Here is a 16,645-nt window from a genome sequence, read left to right as displayed (position 1 = left end):
CAGTTTGAATATGGGAGAAATGCGAGGGAGACAAAATGCATGCTAATTAGAACAAAAATTCAAAAAATTTAATGAAGAGATTTAACAAATAGAAAATATTAAAGGTGATATTCCCCAGAGAAAATAAAAATATATAATAATATTATATATCTATAATCTCACCGGGATCCCTCCTGTGTATTTTTACTGAGGATGAACTAAGGCAGGTATGTTTTCCAATCCAATCCTCTTTCTCCTGCTGCATCCATCTTTCAGTTAATAGAAATATTACAATCTATAAACAATACATCTCTTCAGAATGTGTTTGGTTCAAAATAGCTTCATCAGGCTAAAGGGGCTGTGGGGAAAATGTGATAGATATCATTAAAAGGCCTGGTGCCCCTGTTTCTATTGCTGGGGCCTTGGGAGACATCCCCTCTCAGCCATTTTTCTTGACCTTTCCTACTCCAAGTATCTGTGCTCTCTCTCCTTCTAACCTGTGTGAACTCAGACAAATCAATTAGATTATAAGCTTCTTGAGGGCAGGTACTATCTTTTTCCTGGCACACAACAGGAGTTTAATAAATGTTTATTGACTGACTTCATCTCTGTGCCTCAGTTTCCTCATTTGTAAAACAAGGAGTCTGAATTCAACAGTCTTTAATGTCCCTTCAAGCTTTAAATCTATGATTTTATGACTTGTATTTAACCTTGCACAGTGCTTGGCATATAGTAGGGATTTAATAAATGCTTAATGCTTTGAATATCCGATGTAGTTTTTTCAATTTCTGACACAGATTTTCTGTTGCAAACTTGCCCTAATGGGTAATGGAGTAGTAATTGCTTAGGAAGACAAATAAGAAATCTCAAGAGTTCCCAGAAACTAGTGAGATGTCTTCATCACCTGGTAGCCAGGGTGGAAGACAATGGCAGATCAGACGCTTGTCTGTGATGAGAGAGACATCCTGGGGGGCCCTGCACAGCTTACTTCAGAAGTCACCGCAGAAGGAAGGTTCGTAAAATGCTCGGAAGGATTGATTTTGCCTTTGCTCTGAACTTCTTTCTATTTAAAGTAAGTCGCAGTTTCTTGCTTCCTGTCTGTCATTATGCTGTCTCCATGGCAATAGCAAACGCCAGCCGAAGGCCTGGAGATATACACAGACTGTGCCCTGCTCCCCAGTAGGCTGGTAATCACACTGAATCGAATACCCTGTTATGACAGTGCGGAAAATATTCCGTCATACGATTCTACTTTGTGCCTGCTTGCAGAAAGCATTGTGTATGTCAGTCAGCAGATGAGGGATTTCAGGGAAATAAGGAGCAGCGCCCACACAAACACGAAAGGCTGAGGAGAATGGATGGGGGAGGTACAATTCAAATAATAGGAAGGTTGCCCCACTTGTGTGGGCATATCTAGCTTCCAGTCACTGTAAGGTTCGGAAAACGGCTGGAAAACAGAAAGGGGGGAAGCCCCGGAACATCCACAACAGCCTCCAGAGAGAACTAACCTTCCCCCAGAAGAGGTGACTCAGTACCTATGCACTTTAATTTTGCACATATGTCTTAACAGATACAGTGTTCTGGGGTCTCATTCTACAGCCGATAGGCAATTCAGGCCAAATGATAGCAATGACACTGGGGTGGACAATTCATCTCAACAAGTTGGCAAAAGTGTTAGACTTCTATATCACCTGTGGGTGTCAATAAGGCACAAGAGGAAAGATTAAGTAGGACATGGAATATCTAATAATCTATCAAGTGACAAACGTGCATTTAAGCACCTATTACATATGATAGACATTAGGGAGATGGTTAAAAATGAAATTGTCTCTTCCCCCAAGGACTTTACGTTTTCCTGGGTAAATGCCACCTGAGGAGGCAACAAAAACTAAAAAGCAGATTATTGTGTTGTATATTATACTCTGTAATACAGAACACAGTGGCCATTTGCTCTTTGTTCTATAAGAGGACCGTGACATTGGGAGGTGTCATGACTTGTAGTGAATTGGATTTAAGTGAGGGAGGGCTGTGCAAAGTCACCAACCTCCCTCTCTCCTCCAGAGCATCTGAGTCCAGTGACAAGATATACATCATGGCCTTGGTTGTTTTTTTGTTTTAAAGGCAATTGGGGTTAAGTGACTTGACCAGGGCCACACAGCTAGTAAGTGTATGCGATGAGATTTGAACTCAGGTCCTCTTGATTCCAGAGCCAGGGCTCTATCCACTGTGCCATCTAGCTGCCCCATAAAACAGAAATGAATGCTTATAAATATAGCATATACAGTGTTATATTCAGAATACATTAATGGATACTTACAATAATCCTTAGGAATCAGAAAAATTATTTTAGATTATGCTCAATATCTTCTTTTTAAAAAGCGAGGGAAATTTGTAACATTGTAGAAAGATTTCTATCAAGGAAATCCTGAGGGAGCTTGGGGCAATGGGTAAAGTGCCAGAGTTGTAATCAGCAAGATACAAGTTCAAATGCTGCCTCTGATACTTATTAGCTGTGTGAGCCTGGGCAAGTTACCTAAGTATTCTGGGTCTCCAATTCTTTATCTGTAAAATGGGATAATAATAGAGCCTAATTCACAGGGTTGTTGTGAACCCCAAATGAGAAAGTTTGTAAATGCTAGTTGTTGTTGTTAATTACTATTATCAGTCAGCTAGGTGGCTCAGTAGATAGAGCACTGGGTCTGAAGTAAGGAAGACCCGAATTCAAATCTGGCCTCAGACACTAGCTATGTGGCCCTGGGCAAGTCATTTAACCTTGTTTGCCTCAGTTTCCTCACCTGTAAACTGATCTGGAGAAGGAAATGGCAAGCCCCTCCAGTATCTGGCAAGGAAACCTTCATCATCATCAGAAAAGGTTAAATTAAAGCACTGACCTTTGAAGAAGTGGACATCATGATCTGCATGATTTGTTCCTGTTCATTTAATTGGGGGGGGGGGAGGGCAATGAGGGTTAAGTGACTTGCCCAGGGTCACACAGCTAGTAAGTGTCAAGTATCTGAGGCTGGATTTGAACTCAGGTCCTCCTGACTCCAGGGCCAGTGCTCTATCCACTGTGCCACCTAGCTACCCTAGTTCACATTCATTTAAGAAACATCTTATAGATTCCTGGGATGTAGACCTGGAAAGAAACTTATGGGCCATCCAACCCATTCCTTCATTTTATAGCTGAGGCAACAAATCCAGGGAAGTGATGATGAAGATCAGTGCAGGGATGGAAACCCAAGTCCAGAGTTCTACTGGCTAAGTGAGGTGTCACTACCCTATACTAGAAGGGTCAGAGGGTCACAGAGGGTCAGAGGTAGCAAAGGTGTAGTAGACAGAGGACTGAATTGGGGTTTAATGGAATGTGGAATAAATCATATAATCAATGAATGAATCCATGTATTTCCAATTCCTGGGCAACCCCCCCCCCCAAGAATCCTCTTCCTGATCTGTTGCCTATTCAAACTGGTTTGTGGCTATTCCAGGCATGTAACATTTCATCCCATGCCTCTCCATTTTCAGCTCATTGACTTTGCACAATATTCCATGTTGGAATGCTCCTAGCATCCTTCAAAATTCAGCCCAGGTCCCACCCTTTATCCAAGGCTTCCCCAATCCCTCCAGTTAGGGCTGGCTCCCTCTGGATATTTTTTATAAATTTGCTTTTACTCATCTGTGGATACATCAGATTCCTCAGCAGAACGTAAGGTGCATGAAGGCAAGGACTGTTTCACACTTTTTCTAATTCTTAACATTTATCTCAGTGCTTTGCCAGACATACTTCCAGGGTACTTAACAAATATTTAAGCACCTGCCAGAGTACTCAATAAATACCCTCATATAATCTTAAAAGGAAGACCCAAGCTCATATTCAGCCTCAGACACTTAGTAGCTATATGACTTTGACCAAGTCACTTAACCTCTGCCTCAGTTTCCTCATCTATAAAATGAGGATAATAAGAACACCCAACTCCAATGATTGCTGGGAAGATCAAATTAAATAATATTTGCAAAGTATTTTGCCAGCCTTAAAATACTATATAAAATTATTATTGTTGCTGTTATTATTATTATTAATAATACCAAATTGTGAATTCAACTTAATTCAACAAACATTTAGCTTGGCTCATATACTTGCTAGTTGGATGACCTTGGGTAAGTAATTAAACCTTTCCAGACTTCAGTTTCCTCATTTGTAAAAGGAACGGTTGAGAGGTTATCATGGTACAGTGGAAAGAATGTTGGTTCTGGAGTCAGAGCATTTGTGTTCCAATCTTACATTGGATGCTTGTGGTTTATGTCACCTTGGGAAAAGTCACTCAATCTCCTTAGGCCTCAGTTCTCTCATTTGTAAAGGGTTTGCATTCAACAGCCTCTAAGGCTCTCTCCAGCCTTAAATTTATGGTCCCATTAATTACCTACAATGGGCTAATCTCTGGGTTGGATTGAGGATACAAAGATAAAAAGCAAACTCATTTCTGCCTTAGTGGGTTTTCAGTCTGATGGGGAGTTGGGAGAGGACCCAGAATGAACATAGATAAATCAATGCAAAACATGTACCAAATAAATGCAGAGTTTTGGGGTGGGTACTAACAATTGGAGAGTATCAGAAATGGACTTATACTTCATATAAAGACCCTGTAAAGAAAATGGCATAGAGGAATTGAATGTAACAATATATTGCACAGAATTCTATCTTCAAAGGATAAACCCCCAAATGATAGGTGTGTATGTGTGCCTATGTATGTATGTGTGTGTGTGTGTGTGTGTGTGTGTGTGTGTGTGTGTGGGCATATGTGTGGATATGTCCAGAACTAGATGGTTCCTTTCAACAATAAAAGGAAAAAAAACCCTTATCTATACGATTGGATTTCCACAAATGTCATAGTTTAATTTTCATTGCAAACTTTTTAGAATGGGAAAAGGGACAGATTCGTGATTACTGTGGGACTATAATGTTCAATTTCCTGATTTTTGTATTTTTAGAGAGTCAGCCATAATGCTGGATAGTTATCAGCTTTGATTTTTTTTTTTTGTATAAAAAAGGGGGAAATGAGAGAATTGTGATTGAACCATGTAGCTCATTTACTTGAATATGCAAAAGGGAATCTAAATAAATGGATAAACACAGCTGCATGTCTTCAATGCATGGGACCCTAGAAGTGTGCCTACTGGCAAGTGTAGACATTTGGAGTTCTAAATTTAAGTACATTATTAAAAATGGGACGGACAGTCATCCCCTTCTGCTTAATTTCATCTCTAGGAATCTACAAAATCAGGCTTGATATTCAGTACCCCAAATCTGTCTCCATATCAAGGTATTAAGTTCAGTGTATATCTTAAATGTTTACCAATGTCCAGTGGTTTCTCATGAATTGCAGACTATTGTGCTATTCATTGCAGCCCAGTTAGCAATAGGATAGAATGCTAGGCCTCACAGTCAGGAAGACATGAGTTCAAATCTGACCTCTGACACTGTGTGACCCTGGGCAAGTCGCTCAACCCCCACTGCCCCATAACCCCCCCCCCAAAAAAAGAAAAAACAAATATGGAGAGATTGAAAGGGGGCATGCTTTGAAATAAGGCTTTGAAGGAAGTCTGGAGTCAGATTATAGTGGACCTTAGATGCCTAGTTAAGGAGTGTGTATTTTATCAGAAGAAATAGGGAGCCACTGAAAGTTTTTGTGAAGGGTCAGGAAAGGAGAACAAACATTTATTAAGCACTTACACAGTGGCAGGCACTGTGCTAAGCATATAAAAATATTATCTCATTTGTTCTTCATGACCACCCTGGGAGGTAGGTGCTAGTATTATCTTCATTTTACAGTTGAGGAAACTGAGGCAGACAAAGGTTAAGTGGCTTGCCCATAAAGCAAGTAAACATCTGAGGTGGATTTGAATTTGGGTCTTCTTGACTGTAGGAACACTGAGGGGGATTAATTTTGGTCAGATGATAGGCTCCTAGGCTAATAGGTTCATAGATTTAAAATTAGAAGGGAATTTAGAGGTCATTTTGTGCAAGCCCTTCATTTTATAGATGAAGAACCTGAGGCTTACCAAGGTTAAGTGACTTACTCAGGGTAACACAGCTAGTAAATGTCTGTGGTAGGATGTGAACCTAGGTCACCCTAACTCCAAATCCATCCTGCCTCTTCAGTATGAGGGCATTCCTGGGAGGGGTGCTATGAACTATTCTACTCAGGAGGGAATAATGTCCTTGGATATCAGTGATTCCAATGTAGGGGATACAAGAAAAAGGGTATTCGGGAAGCTCTGTGAATAATGGACTGGAAAAGAGAAAGAAAAGCAGGGAGACCATTTAGGGCATGATTACAATTGTCCAGGGGGAAAATTCCTGAGGATCTGGAGGAGGGTGGTGTCGGCCTGAGAAGAAAAGAGGAGATGAACAGGAGAGGTATCATGGAGGACAAATGAGTAGGAAATGACCACTGATTGAGCACAGGAAATAATGGAGAGGGAAGAGTGAATGATGAGTTCTAAGTTGGGGGCTTGGGTTACCCAGAGGATGCTGGTACTCTCATTAAAACTATGGACTTTGGCCGAAGGGGGCTAATGGGGAAGAAGAGGACATCACTTTGGGGCACATTAAGTCTGAGGGGTTGGTAGTACACCCTGCACACAGCAGCTGGAAATGCAAGCCTAGAATCGGGGGGATGGGAAAATAATACTTCTGCTGCTGATGCTGCTAGCTAACTTCTATATAGCATTATAAGGTTTTCAAAGCACTTTACAACTACTATCCCATTTGATCTTCAGGACATTCCTAAGAGTTAGATGCCATTATTATCTTAATTTTAAAGATGAGGAAATTGATGTGAGAAAGGATGTATGACTTTACCAGGGTCACACAGCTAGTGCCTGAGAAAGCCCATTAAGGAGTCACCTGTAACATCAGCATCACAATTCATATTTACAGAGTGTAAGGTTTGCAAATATATTTGAGTTATAACTGATGGATGAAATCACCAAGGGGAGTGGGGCAAGGACAGAGCCATGGTGATGATGGGTATTTATATTTGAAGGGGACCAAAGCCTTTCCAGCAAGCTAAAACATCCAGAGTGACCACTACATCATGATGAAGCATCCAAAGAAAACTTGAGAGGACATGATGCTCCATGCTCCCCATCTTTGGGTAGATAGGGTAAGAATACCTCTAAAGATGAATTGGTCCTGCAGCCTGCTAATCATACAACCAAACTTGCCTTTCCAAGAAATCAAGTTCATCAATAAAACAAAGTTCTTAGAATGTTTATATTTTCAAATCTTTACTTTTGTTCCCCTTAAAGGGCTTATCATAAGATTTCATTAATCATCGATAAAAAACTGGTGCCAACCTTATTTTGTGTCATCAGCCCTTGGAAATGTCCAATTATGTTAAGTAAAATCAGAAAGTTTTAGAAAGTAATTACAATATAAACTAAGAAGATAAATATAGAGCACCCTAAAGCTCCTAAAAAGCTTATAGGAAATTGAAAAAAAAGCTATAAAATGACATATAATTGAGAGAAAATGGGTGAGTGAAATATTTTTCAGGACCTTCTAACCCTAACCCTAATCCTCACCCTCACCCTAACCCTCATCACTTCCTGTTGGAAAACTACAATAGACATTATCTCCCTGCCATATGTCTCTGGTCCATCCTTCAATCAGCTGCTAAAACGAACTTCCTTAGGTGCAGGTCTGACCATGTCCCCACTTCCCTCAATGAACTCAAGTGGCTCCCTATCATCTCGTGGCTCCCTATCATCTCCAGTATCAAATAGGAAATTCTTTGACATTCAATGCCCTTTACAACCGACCCTCCACCTTACACACTTTCTCCCCAAATACTCTGAGATCCTACGATACTGGCCTCCTTTTGGCCCCTCACACAAGATACTCTATCTCCCGGCTCCAGGTTCCTTCACTGGCTGTCATGCATGCCTGGATTGCTCTCCCTCTTTACTTTCCCCTACTGGCTTCTATCAAATCCTAGCTAAAAACCCACCTTCTACAGAAAGTCTTTCCTGATCCCCTTAAAGGTTGGTGCCTTTACTCTGTTGATTATTTCTTGTTTGTGCATAGTTGTCTTTGTGTCATTTCCCCCAGTAGAACCTGAGCTCTTTGAGAACATGGACTATCTTTGCGTTTCTTTATATCCCCACACTTAACAAAGTGCCTGGTATACAGTTGGTATTTAATAGATGCTTATTGACTAACTATTGGATGATCTGAGGATTTTCATTATACTTGTTACTTTTATTACTCACTTGAAATAGTCATATAGTTGAAAGGTAATTGTACTTGTTAATGATTCCCCAAAGTGGAAATATTACATATACTTGTTACTTTTCTTTTCTTTTTTTCTTTTTTTGTAGGGCAATGGGGGTTAAGTGACTTGCCCAGGGTCACACAGCTAGTAAGTGTCAAGTGTTTGAGGTCACATTCGAACTCAGGTACTCTTGAATCCAGGGCTGGTGCTTTATCCACTATGCCACCTAGCTGCCCCTGCTTGTTACTTTTCTAATCATTCCATCTGTGGTGGTCCAAATGATAACATATAGGTTAGCTTTTAAACTGAGGTCCGCAAGGTCAGAGACAATGTCTTTTCTAAATTTTTAATCCGTCTTCCCCACCCTAGAGCCTAGCATTCCAATCCTTGGCACACAGGAGACATTCAATACATGCTGAATTCAATCAATTTTATTTTACTAAACACTCCTTCTTCCTCTGAAAAACAGAAGCACAAAGAAAGTTCCATTGATATTCATTTAAGACGACTTCAAATAAAAGAATCATAACAATAGATTAAGAAAGATTTACAGCAAATTAAATTTACACATTTATTTTAAGTCAAATGTAGTCAACATTTTCTTTTTTGGGGTCTCAGATAGATGAAGGAACCATAGGATATTAGACAGCTGGCTTTGGAACCAGGAAGACCAGAACTCAAGTCTGACCTCTGACCCTCTGGTCTTTACTGGCTGCAAGGTCACTTAACCCCTCTGTGTCTGAGACAATTCTCTAAGACTCTGAACTGCTGAGAAGGTGCTAAATGGCTTTGATAGAAGGATTTTCCTCATCTGGGAGTTTCCCGAGTTGATTAAATCCCAAAGTCCTAAAGTCCTTAGCATCAGGAAATTGGGAATTAAATTATAGAAGCTTAGAGATGGAAAAGGCCTGAGTAAGCATAGACCCTGAATACACTTTTTCAGGTGAGGGCTGCTCAAGGAATGAACTCTGGCTTTGGAGCCAATGTACCTGGGTCCAAATTCTGACACCTACCATGCCATTTATTAACTATAGGATCTTGGGCTAATTCAACTCTCCAGGCCTCTGTTTCCTCATTCCACTAGATAACCTCTAAACTCCTCTCTGGCTCTAATTCACATTTTACTCTGAATGAGATTTTAAATCCCTAGAGAACAAGGGCTATGCCCATATTTTTAGTTAGGTGGCACAGTGGTTAGAGCGCTAGGCTGGGAGTCAGGAAGACCTGAGTTCAAATCTGGCCTCAGACATTTACTAGTGATGTGATCTTAGTACTTAGCCTCTGTCTGCCTCAATTTCCTCAACTGTAAAATGGGAATAATAATAGCATCTCCTCCTAGGGCTATTGTAAGGATCAAGTGGGATAATAATTGCAAAGCACTTGGTACAGTACCTGATACACACTAGATGCTAGTAAATGCTTGCTGTTATTATTAGTGACCATTTTCCCTGATTTTTCAGTCATGTCTGACTGAAACCCCATTTGGGGTTTTCTTGGCAAAGATTCTGGAGTGGTTTGACATTTCCTTCTCCAGTTCATTTTACAGATGAGGAAACTTGTGTATGCAGGGTGTATGTGTATGAGGCTGGATTTGAACTCAGCAAGAGGAGTCTTTCTGACTCCAAGCCTGGTGTTCTTTTTGCACTATGGAGTCACCTGACTGCCCAGTATTAGTATACCCACATGGCACTTAGTATAGTGGTTGTCATTTCTCCTTTTTTTCTTGAAAAGGACCATGATATCAGGTGATGTCAGGACTTGCAGTGAATTGGATTTAAGTGAGGCAGGGCTGTGCAAAGTCACCAGCCTCACTTTCTCCTCCAGAGCCATCTGGTTCCAGTGGCAAGATATACACCAGGACGACTGGAGATGGCCCCAGATGTTTGAGGCAACTGGAATTAAGTGACTTGTCCAGGGTAGACAGTTAGTAAGTATCAAGTATCTGAGGCCAGATTTGAACTCAGGTCCTCCTGACTCCAGGGCCAGTGCTCTATCTGCTGCACCACCTATCTGCCCAGTATAGTGATAAGTACACAGGAGATGTTCAATAAGTATTTGCTGAAAGAATAACTGGATAGCTTAAGGAAAATACATATGGTAGGATAGCCAAGCTGGGGAGAGAATGACAGTGGGGAGGTGTGGGCTCAGTAAGTCCACTATTTGCTGCCTGAAAAGAATTTATCTGGGTTTAATAATTTCTGTTTGCCATCATTTGTGATGAAGCCTTGCTGGCTTGCCATCACAAATGCCATAGGCTATCATACGGAATGTTTACTTTTCAAATATACTCAACTGATTAGGTAGGTCCTAAGGGAGAACCTTGCTTCCCTTGAAGAGTTCAAGCCATGAGGCCCAGATGTACTAAATTCTGTATGAAGTACAGACATGATTGTTGAACCGTTAGTGTTCTCTGAAAGGAAGAAAGGAAGAAGCAGCGTGGGACTGGAGAAGGGAAAATGCTGTCCTGGTTTTCAAAAAAGGGAAGAATATGGCGACTGCCAGCTACAAGTCAGTGAGTTTCCCTTCGATTCCTGGCAATATCCTAGGACAAATTATTAAAGAGATGGTTAGTAAACATTTAGAAAGGGAAGCAGCAATCACAAAGAGCCAGCAAGGCTTCATCACAACCAGGTCACACCAGACCAACCTCAGCTCTTTTTTTTGGTTGGGTTACTAAACAGGCAGCTTAAGGGGAGCTTATAGACAGAGGTAGCCTAGATTTTAGCAAAGTATTTGATGATGTTTCCATTGCTGTTCCTGTGAAAAGTTGGTGATACCGGGTAGGTGACAATACAGTCATCACTGGCTAAATGACTAGACAAAAAGAGACTGTGCTGAATCGGTAACTATGGACTTCAAGGAAGGTCTTGTGAGCTGATCCTCTATGGGGGCTATGGAAAGACAAAGGCAAGATTTTCTCAGGATGAGAATGCATGGCTGGGCTGCGATCTATGCCAAAGGAAAAAGTACCCATGTCAGAGAGGTCATGGATCCCAGAAAGCATCAAAGCTTTTCGAAATACAGAGATAGGTACTTAATGATTGTAGACTGTTTCAAAATACATCAACAGAAACAATGCCCCATTTGAACAAGGGGAAAATTTCAGTAAAGTTTGTGGACGCTCTTTCTCAATCTTGTAATAGATACACTCATCTGAGAATCCATTTTCTACATCCTGAACCTAAATGAAAATGTGAATTAAGGGAAATTAAAAACAAAACAAAACCTAAGTTTGGTCTGGTAGCCTGTAAGCCCCTTGATAACAGAGACTGTTGGATTTTTTGTCTTTGAGATGCAGTCTGGCCTAACAGTTATGACACTGGATTTAGAATCGAGATAATCCTGGGTTCAAATCTTGCTCCTGAAAAATTGCTAGTTGGGTGACCCTGGGCAAGTACCTTCAGCCCTCTGTGTACCTCAAGTTCTTCATCTATAAAAGCAGAAGGTTGAACTTTGTTATGTCTAATATCCCTTTTAGCTCTACATGGATGATCTGATGATTCCTACTGGCCAGTACAATGCTTGCCACAAAGTAGGTATTTAACAGGTGTTTGTTGATTGGCTGAAATTAACTAGAAATCCAAGGTCCCTGGTCCACTCTCCTCTCTGGGAACCAGCTCCTTAAGGACAAGCTGTCTTTAATTCTATGCCTAAACTTTTTCATCTATGAAATACCTGCATTGTCTTCCTTGACAGAGTTTCTGGAGGAATAAGAGCAATGTGTAATGAAAATCATAACCCACAAACAGGTTGTGAAGTGCAAAGTGCCATGCGATTCATTTCCTTAATGAACTTTTAGATGCCAACTCTCCTAATGTCATTTTTTAAAATAGAAAATTAGAAGGACCTGCAGGCACAGTGGTGGATCCTGGTAGGTCAGTGAGCATCCAATGTCATAATATATTTATTATTATGCTCCTTTAATAGAATGACAGTCAAGCTGAGTGAGCTAATCGAAATCTAGGTCAGCCTTATTCCTGAGTCATGGAGGAGCTCAGTCCTTCTCTGGCCCCCAAACCCACAATTTCAGATCCATTTTAGCAACTGCAAACTTTGTGGTTTTAAAATTAAAATACCCCTAGGAGAAATATCTTATTAAGAAACTTTATTGACACAAAAGGATTGATCAGAACAGACTGTATTGCCCTGCACACATTCTATGTTCCAAACTAGGCCTATTTGAAATGCCCAGAATGCAGCATTCTCTCTCCCACCTCCACACTTTTGCCCAAACTGCCCATTAAGTGTCCTCTTCTGCCTCCAATTATCTTATACTCAGTGTACCTGCCCCAGCAGAATGTAAGCTCCTTGACTAGTTTTCACTATATTTTTGTATTCCCAGAGCCTGGAATAAACCATAGACACTTAATAGATGTTTTCTAAAAGAATGCCTAAGTCAGAAGGTTTTGGCGTACTTTTGTGTGTGTGTGTGTGAGGCAATTGGGGTTAAGTGACTTGCCCAGGGTCACACAGCTAGTGTCAAGTCTCTGAGGCTGAATTTAAACTCAGGTCCTCCTGAATCCGGGGCCCACTGCACCACCTAGCTGCCCCTTGTCATACTTTTGAAAGGGGGAGAACAGGAGAAGTTGGGTGAAGATAGAGACAAATGTTGTCTGTTTCAAAAGTTTGTCTAGCCTTTGCCTAATCTGAAGGGAAAAGGTATGACTTGTTCTCAGATACCTAATCACATTGCTAAATATGGAATCAAAAGTCCTATTCTCCATCAGTTAGAGGGTTTCTCAACCTGAGACCCATGAACCTGGTTTTGTTTTTTAAGCCTTTGACAGCTGTATTTCAATATAATTAATTTCTGTTGTAATCTCATGTCTTTTATTTTGTGCATTTAAAAGTACTATTCTGAGAAGGGGCCCATAGACTTTGCCAGACTTCCAAAGGGGTCCATGACATACACAAAGTGAAGAAATGTTCACTTCCTGGGTGACCTTGGGCAAACTGAGTAACCACTCTAGGTTTCTGTTTTCTCCCATGTAAAATAAAGGGGTAGAACAAAATTACCTCTGAGGTCTCATCTAACTCTAAATCTATGCATGAGCCTAGGAAATTGTCATACCCCAAGCCATCAAACAAAGTACCCAACATTGTCCCACCATTAGTCACTCCTTTGGCTTATGACAAGCACATATTTCCACATGGCCCCAAAGAAAGGAACAGAGATTACCCATGGGGAGGGAAGGGTTCAGTCACTTGCTAACACCCAGGAGTTCCACCCAGTGGTTCCAGTAGCACTCTTAGAAATCTGGTGAAGGGTCCCGAAGAGATGCCACCCAACTAGATTTTATTGGGAGGTTGTGGGAAGAGGGATCAGGTCTAGAAAAGTTCTGTTAGTTTGAGCAGCTGCCCTAAAAAGACCTCGGTACCTCTTGCCATGGCATAAAGCACCCAAGCTGGAGTTGAAATTAACCCAAACTGAGAAGCCAAACGTCACCCATTTTGCCTTGTCCTATCTTTGTTTCTTCGAGAACTTTTGCCCTTGGGAAAGTTCCTGTTGTCCTCATGCCTTAGTTTCCTGGCTTATAAAATGGGACCAACAACACTAAACCACTTCTCCTGGGGACTGGAAAGAATAAAGTTGTTTTTAAAAAACCTGTTAAGTGGCCCAGCACTTGGCAGACTACGACACCCCAGAGAGAGCCTTAATAACTAATAATTATCTGATAGTGTGCGGAAACTCCCTGGCTGGGAAGTCACCAAGAGTTCAGGGTCAGGGAAATAGCAAAGCAGCAGGGGATTTCCCATGGGGGTTTCCCCCTCCCCCATAGCAACACTTCCTAACTGGGGGGGGGGGGGGTCATCCACTTAACCTGAAGGCTGTTTGTATTTTAAACAGCCTTAATTTAGAAGTTTGGGTAGAGGGCAGGCAAGAAAATGGCAAACGGAGAGGCAGGAAAACCAGAGGGAGAGAGGGAGGGAGGGAGAAGGCAGAGCCAGCGACACTCGAGCTTGGGAGCTGGCGGCTTAACTCGCGGCTCTCTATCAAGTGATTACGGTGAAGATAGAGTCCGGAAACCTGAGGTGCAGAGGAAGACGAAGGCAAGGGAAAGATGAGCAGCAGGGAAAGCAGAGGCAGACAGAGAAGAGAATACTTCCCCTTGAGTTGCTCCTAGGGAGGGGAGGATGAGGAAGGAAAGAAGGGGAAACAAAGGCAAGGCAAGGCAAGGCAAGGCAAGGGAAAGGAAGGGAAGGGAAGGGAAGGGAAGGGAAGGGAAGGGAAGGGAAGGGAAGGGAAGGGAAGGGAAGGGAAGGGAAGGGAAGGGAAGGGAAGGGAAGGGAAAAAGAAAGAATAAGATAGGAAAAAACAAAAAAAAACAGAAGAGAAGAGAAAAAGAAAGGAAAGGAAAACAAGGGAAAAAGAAAGGAAAGATAGAAAGAAAAAAACAAAAAAAAGGAAAGGAAAAGATAGAAAGGGGAAAAAGCAAAAACAGAAGAGAAGAGAAAAGGGAAGAAAAGGAAAGGAAAAAAGAAAAGATAGAAAGAAAAAAAGAAGAGAAGAGAAAAGGAAAGAAATAGGAAAGGAAAACAGAAAGGAAAAGATAGAAAGGGAAAAAAGAGAAGAAAAGAGAAGAGAAAAGGAAAGAAGAAAAAAGAAAGAAAAGGAAAGGAAAAGAAAAAAGGAAAGGAAAGGAAAGAAAAGAAAAGAAAAGAAAAGAAAAGTCCACTCTCCTAGGCCCATTCTCTGCCCCCTCTTCCCCCCCATGAAGCGCCCCTTCGGGGCTGCCCTAGTTTACGGGTTCCCAGGGACAGGGTGCTGGGCTTGAGGTTCCTTTTTCTGCAGGGGTCCTTGCGCTCCGCCGCAGAGGGGGCCCCCTCGGTGCCCGCCTGCCGGCCCCCTCCTTCCCGGAGCTTAGGGGAGCACCCCAAGCGCGCCGCCCTCAGCGCCTGGAGCTGGAGGAGTTGTCTCGGGGAATCCCCCGCTAAAAGCCGGCTCAGCGATCGCTCCCCTCCCTGGACGCTCCGGGGTCCCCGAGGGTACGGGGCCCCCTCCAGCTCGGGAGGCTCCGCCTGCCCCCCACCCCGCGCCGTCCCTTCCCCCTCCCGGGCCCGTGCGGCCCGTCTCGCAAGTCACCGGCAGCGCCGTCCCCTCGGAGTCCGGCCCTTCCGCCCTCTCCGCCTCCTCCCCCGGCGGCTCCTCGCCCCGCCCTCCCCTCGCCTCGGACCCGGGCTGGATTTACTTGTCCTAGCCCCCGAGGGCAGAGGCAGCCGCGGCCCGGGCGCTGAGGCGGCCCGGGAGGACTCGGGCCGGCGGCGGCTCGGCTCGGCTCCGGGCGCCGAGCAGGGGGGGCCGCCGGAGCCGGCTCGGGGCGCTCTCTCACCTGACCAGCTGGAGGGAGCCCGGGAGCTGGAGCCGCCCGAGGCTGGGCTTCCTCCCGAGGAGCGCCGTGTCCTGGAATGACCCGGGCCGGCCGGCCGGCCAGAGGGAGGGAAGGAGGGGGGCGGGCGGGGGAGGGGGAGGAGGGCGGGGGAGTCCGGCCCGAGCGCAGCTGGCGCGGCTAGAGGCGGCGAGGGACAGACCGCCCGACGGCCGGGCCAGGGAGTAACTTGAGAGAGAGGGAGAGAGAGCCAGACTTGTCCAGTCTGGGGAACTCAGCAGGCCCTGGGTAGGGGGACAGGGAGACCAAGGGGGAGCGATGGGAAGGGAGATGGGAAAAAGAAAGCGGGAAGAAGGGAGGGTGGGGAGAGAAAGGGAGAGGAAGAGAGAGAATGAGGAGAGAAGGGAGGGGAGAAGAGGAAAGGGGGAGAGATGACAGGGGAAGGGAGAGAAGAGGGGGAAGAGAGGGGAGAAGGAGATGGAGGAGAGGGGAAGGGAGAGGGGTTGTAAAACACCAAAGGGGATGGATGGGGAAGGAATAGGGGAGGGGGGCAGGGAGGAGAGGAGGAGAGGGTGCAAAGCATCAAGGGGGATGGGGGGAATGAGAGGAGGAAGGGGGACCAAGTGGTAGAGGTGTAGAGTGAGTTGCTGAAAGTGAGGGAATACAGGAAGAGTGGGGGAGAGAATAAGAGTCAGAAATAGAATGAGAAAGAATGATGGAGAATGAAAGAGGAAATGGAAAAGACTGACAGAAATAGAGAATAGGAGAGAGGATGAAAATGGGAGGAGAATGAACAGCTGTGAGAATAGAAAAGACAATGAATACGGGAGAATGGAAGAGAAAAGTGTAAAGAATTATTTTTAAAAAAGAATGAAAGTGATGGAAGATGGGAGAGAAAATGAGAGAAAAGGAATGATTATTTGTGAGAATGGAAAAGAATGAGAAAGAATGATTAAAAAAATTGAAGGAAAATGAGAGATGATGGGAGAGAAAATGAAAGAGAGAAAATGAGATAATGGAAGACAATACTAGGGAGAGAAAGAATGAATACCATAGAGAAAAACA

At 43.3% G+C, this 16,645-nt stretch overlaps 1 protein-coding gene across 1 annotated transcript in view; it reads right to left on the bottom strand.

Moving 5' to 3' along the window:
- The window catches only part of THRB (thyroid hormone receptor beta), a 440,576-nt gene extending 424,945 nt beyond the window's left edge, over positions 1-15,631 (bottom strand). Inside the window, exon 1 of the mRNA XM_043968992.1 lies at positions 15,584-15,631. The gene's annotated coding sequence lies outside the window, so the exon portion shown is untranslated. The remainder of the gene's footprint in view (positions 1-15,583) is intronic.
- Between the last annotated feature and the right edge of the window lie 1,014 nt (positions 15,632-16,645).

This window comes from Dromiciops gliroides, chromosome 5 (assembly GCF_019393635.1).
Source record: "Dromiciops gliroides isolate mDroGli1 chromosome 5, mDroGli1.pri, whole genome shotgun sequence".
NCBI classification, from domain to species: domain Eukaryota; kingdom Metazoa; phylum Chordata; class Mammalia; order Microbiotheria; family Microbiotheriidae; genus Dromiciops; species Dromiciops gliroides.
This window is presented reverse-complemented; position numbering and strand designations above follow the sequence as displayed.